Source organism: Macaca fascicularis, chromosome 10 (assembly GCF_037993035.2).
Source record: "Macaca fascicularis isolate 582-1 chromosome 10, T2T-MFA8v1.1".
Lineage (NCBI taxonomy): Eukaryota > Metazoa > Chordata > Mammalia > Primates > Cercopithecidae > Macaca > Macaca fascicularis.
The window spans coordinates 60,720,997-60,726,996 of record NC_088384.1 but is presented as its reverse complement, the minus strand read 5'-3'; positions in this window follow the sequence as shown (position 1 = coordinate 60,726,996).

Below are 6,000 nucleotides of genomic sequence, written 5' to 3'. Positions count from 1 at the left end.
TGAAGATTCAGGAGAGTGGAGAGTTTAGAATATGCGTTCAGGATCCCTGCCTGGGTTACATTGGGTGACCCTTTAGGGACTGCAACTCCCCTTTTGGGGAAGTTACTGAGTGTTTCAGTTTCCTCATCTTTAAACTGGGATGATAATAGAATGTACTCATAAGACTGGTGTAAGCATTAAATGAGCCACGTCTGCAAAATGCTTAGTCAGTGCTTGGCACATAGTAGGTGCTATATTGTTTACCAATAGGAGAACCAACTTGACCCTTTGTTTTTACTCTGAAACTGTCCACATTTTAGTTATTTATCTTTTGTGATAGTTCCAATAAGACAAGTGAACAAGTCTAAGAAGAGAGAAATGTTTTGCTCTTTATTTATATTTTAAATGCATATACTTGGTCATAAAATCAAGCTAGCAAGAAGTTATAATTTAATTAGCATGCCATTGTTTCTCTACTTTATATGGAATAATTAATTTTATGTATACAAGACTGCTACTTCCAAAGATCTCAAAATATTTTCTTTGAAAAATGCAATTTTCCACTGAAATATGAAGAATAGAAAGCCAAATTATAATAATCATCATGAAATATTTATCAAACAGTTATGATATACCAGTCACAGAAAGTGGTCTTACAGATTCTGGCTGGGCACGGTGGCTCACAACTGTAATCCCAGCACGATGGGAGGCTGAGGTGGGCGATCACCTGAGGTCAGGAGTTCGATAGCAACCTAGCCAACGTGGTGAAAACCTATCTCTACTAAAAATACAAAAAATTGCCGGGTATGGTGATGCACACCTGTAATCCCACTTGCTCGGGAGGCCTGAGGCATGAGAATCGTTTGAACTCAGGAGGTGAAGGTTGCAGTGAGCCGAGATCATGCCACTGCACTCCAGCCTGGGTGACTCTGTCTCAAAAAGAATAATCATAAAATAAAGTGAAGTGGTCTTGTATATTCATTAACTCTTTTCCTTAATTATAGAAATCCATAAAGCTGATATTTTATCCCCATTATTCAAATGAGAAAGCTCAGATGGGCAAATAGCTCAGATTCTATTCATAAATCACACTAGGCATGAGGTAGGACTACTTCCCAGGGCTGCCTGACTCCAAAACATGTAGTCTTTCCTCTCCCTTAAGTGTGGTATGGTCTCAAGGACACATATACTGAAAGGCTGACGTTTAGAACACCTACTACATCTTTCAAAAAGAAAGCATTAGTAGGCAAAATTGTAAAATGTATCATTTTATCAGTCATAAAAGCATTACATATTATAGAAATTTTGAAGTTTAGAATACTATGAAATAGCTATATGTTAACCATTACCATAGCTACTAGAAATATCCATTTTAATTATTTTACTTTCAAAATTTCTTTTTATACATACACATACACTTCTAAATGATTTCCTACTCTGTTATATGTTAGACTTTTAACATGTCATTAAGAGTTGTATAATATTATTTCAAAGTCTACATAGAATATTTGTATGGCTATAGTATAATAACACTTAAGCAGATATCTTGAGTGTTTGTAAGTTTTTACAAACATATATATATATATATGAGTTTTGCTCTTGTCGCCCAGGCTGGAGTGCAATGGTGTGATCTCAGCTCACTGCAGCCTCTGCCTCCTGGGTTCAAGCAATTCTCCTGCCTCAGCCTCCTGAGTAACTGGAATTACAGGTGTCCACCACCATGCCTGACTAATTTTTTGTATTTTTAGTAGAGATGGGGTTTCACCATGTTGGTCAAGCTGGTCTCGAAGTCCTGAACTCAGGTAATCCACCCGCCTCAGCCTCCCAAAATGCTGGGATTACAGGCGTGAGCCACTGTGCCCAGCCTAATTTTGTAATAAAATTCTGATGCAGTTTTTCAGTCTTTTATTATTTCCTTAAAATAAAATGACTAGGTTTAAGGGTAAAATTATTTTAAAATTACTGATATGTATAGACAGATTGTTCTCCAGAAAAAATACAACTAAGTCAATGTTAACTTAGCTAAAGCCCTATCTGAAAGGAAAAACATCTATATACTTTTCCCGCTTAACCATTAGGCACCTTACTGATTTTCAGGTTATACTTGGCACCGAACTGAACAATACAAAAATATTTTGAGCAACATGTCACTCACCTTCTAAATTTAAATGATATATGATCCAAGATAAAATCATTCAATCTGTGATTCCTACACTCAAAAATGTTTGCTTGCCCATCATTTTCAAAAAGAAAAATAATAAAGATGGGTACTAAAAGTAAAAATTTGGCTGGGCACAGTGGCTCACACCTGTAATCGCAGCACTTTGAGAGGCAGAGGCAGGCGGCTCACCTGAGGTGTTCAAGACCAGCCTGGCCAACATGGTGAACCCTCGTCCCTAGTAGTAATACAGAAATAGCTGGGGTGGTGGCACATGCCTGTAATCCCAGCTACACAGGAAGTTGAGGTGGGAGAATCGCTTGAACTCAGGAGGGTGGACATTGCAGTGAGCTGAGATCATGCCACTGCACTCCAGCCTGGGCAACACAGAGAGACTCCATCTCAAAAGATAAAAAATAAAGTAATAAATAAAGTAAAAATTTTAGTCTTTGCATGTGTTCCTGAGTGAGTGGATGTGTGTGTGTGTGTGTGTGTGTGTGTGCGCGCGCGTGTGTGTGTGTTGGGGGAGGTTGAAGTGTGGTAATGTGAAGTATTCTCGGGAGTTTCCTAAAATCATGAAATCTATGAACATGACAAGCATGCTGGGTATAAAGGCAACTCCAGCAACACAGTGGCAGCCAAAGTTTTTTATAGGAAAAAAATCTTCTTAAAATGTAGAAATTATTATCAAAGCAACATTTTTATAATTTTACACTTTATTAAATTAGTGCTTATAGCTTGGAAATAGAAATCAAGTTCTGGACCATGTAGCACTGAAGCACTAGTGAGAGCTGATGATGTCAGAGGAGGACCTTTGCCTTCCGTGACAACAAAAGCAGGAAGAGAGAGAAGCAGAGACAGAAGAGTGAGTGATTCAGTCACACTGATGGCTCTAAACAGAGAAAAGCCTAAATAACACTCTTAGGAAGGAAGTGAGGATGAACTTTCTTGGCCCAAAATCCCGGTCTGGCTCCTTGAAAGTTCTTGAACCAAGTTCTAGTTTCTAAAAAGCTCATTGCATATTTAGAGTTTGGTTATGTTTCTGATGGTATTTGTAAAGTTCGTTGGGTTTCTTTGAGACCTAAATTATGGTAAGTCTCCATTACTTGACACAATCTGAGTAAGTCTATGATTTTTTTTTGTTACATAAATAAACTAATAAAGCAAAATGATTTCTGAGGGATCTGAAGTATCAGATGTTTCCACATCATGTGATACTGGATCATTAGGAAGACTGAACAAAGAAACAAACAGAAGAACAGCCACTGAGCATGAAAAAGAGAAAAACATTGATCCTGTTTCATAATGGGATTGCTGTCTTCCTAGAAAGACAAAGTCACTTGAAAGAATCCTTTTCAAGTTAAAATCATGAGTGTATTAATATTATGGCACATTTCCTGGCCTCTTCCTATCTGAGCACCTGAGAACCATACAGAGATTCGACAGCAGAAACAAAAAATGACAGGACTATGAATCTTTCTGTTGTCCGTGAGCGTAATGTGGGCTCTATGAAAGGATGGTAAGGGGCTCTGATCCCACTTGAAATTAAGACAGTAATTAAGCACCAAAATAAAGGCAACAATTGAGAAGAAAATGTTCTCTAGTGGAAAATTATCAGTAGTTCAATTTGTATTGATATAAATAATGTTCCTCAACTTCTTTTGAATGATATATAATCTTTTAATGGCCAGGTGGTTAGTGGACGGAAAACTAATGCTTTATTCATTGAAGAGGTTCAAATAAGCAAGGATCATCTTCCATGGTTGAAAATGAAAAAAAAAAATCAATATTGATGTGTTTAAGACACTCTTTTCCACGTTTTTTGAAATAACTTTGTCTCATAAAAGACAAATATTTTATTCTAGGAAAAAATTCTAAGACCTTTTACTACAAATAGTCTGAAAAATATTAAACCTAGGTACCACTGTCTGCCTACTGAACCTCCCTGAAATAAAAAAGTACATGTTGAAAATGAAAGTTTATTATTAGAATAAACTACTGTTAGTCAAAATGCAGCTAATCAGAATTTTTAGTTAATTTAAGAAATTAGTTCTAGTACAAAAAAGCAGGGTACACAGTCACATAGAGACACACCTCCAGACATCACCTCCCCCACATGAAAAGATATGGCTGGTATATTGATTAATGGATGACTATTAATATATAACTAAATATTTATATCACTAAAATATAAAATGAATTAAAGAAAATACTCTGTCTTATGGTATGATCAAGGACATAATATGAGCGAGTGAGCAAAATTAAAAAACAAGATGCTACCAGATTACCAAATAAGCAGTGTCGATACCTGGTTTTTATACTGGACTTGAAACACATCAAAAATAGTGTGCTAATATTAGCAAAATTCCTAAAGGAAATGATTGTCTTTTTTTTAAACAAAAGCACTTAAGACTGTTAGAAAATAATCATTCAGCTGGCCTCCCAAATATTTAGGAAAATAAAGTGAAGACATGAATGCTAGGAAACACAAGAAAGAAAATTGAAAAGGAAAAAAGAAATTTTTAAAAATGAAATAAATTAGAATTACAGCTAGCCTGCTTAAAATTGCCTACCAGAGTGTTTGATACAAGAACCAAGTTTTTGGTCATGTATGACTTGGTGGAAGTTTAGTGTCTTAAATATAAGCGACAAACACTATTCCACGTGAAGACGTGAACAAAACACAACCTGTATCAACCACATACTGGGTCATCTCTTTCTTACTCTTCTACATCTAAACCCAAAATAATAATATAGTCCCCTGTAGTGTCTTTTCTTATCCAATAGAACTTTATCCATATACCAAACTGTACACAGGAAACTGGACTTGGTAAAATACTTTATGTAGGAGAAGGAGGAAAGCAGCCCCCACCTCAGTTATCTAGCAGTTTCACTTAATTGGGCAGTCCTCCTCCTTTTGGTGTTCTAAGCAACATCTTGCAGTATACAAATATTGATTATGTCCTTAACTGGTTGATCTTACTTGTCCGAAAGGTAGTGAGTTAAAGTAGATACTTTGTAAGGTCTGTAAAAAATCATAGTGTTTTAGAAGTGTAAGGTTGATCTCCCTGTTCGAAAGATAATGGGTTAAAGTGGATAGTTTATAAATTCTCTAAAAGTCATAGTATTTTAGAAGTGTAAGTGTATTTGAGAAAGGGTAACCAGTTATTAGCATCATTAACTCCGTATTATACTTGATCCAATATATTGAAGATAGTTGCCTACAATGGCACAACTATCACATTTCTTCAAATATAAGAGGTACACAGATTTAAAACAAAGAAACAAAACTGCCGCTTGAGAAGCAGAGAAGACTTGTTAAGAGAGCCAGTGCTGCCTATGCCTTTGAAAGTAAGCCTTGCAGAGAGGGTTCATCCAATCGTCAATGCAGTTCATTTTCCTGGCAGAACCACAATTCTATCTTAACTTAAAATTGTAATGGAAATGTACATTCCCGTTAAGTTTTCTTCAAAAACTTCCATTAGGAGACGACTTTGCATTAAAAGGTTTTATGGAGAAAACAGCATGCCGCATGCCAGGCAAACCAAAGGCCATAGAAAGTGTCAGATCCTTCAGAATAGGTCTGCAAATTCTCAGACTGTTTTGTGATTGATCTATGTGTCACAAAAGACTCTCACTTAGACATAGAGCATCTGTTTGTCAAAAGCGTTTTGCTGGTGTACCAAAAAAGCTATTTAACTTACTTTTTAGAAATACATAATTAAATCAAAAAGACAAATGAAAGTATACATTTTACCAAATAGGAAATGAAGAGGAAAGCCTGAAATCGTTCAATATAACATCACTTCTAAAGCAGTTGAAAAGGTAAAGATTTATAATTTGGAAGACTCAAAAACAGATTG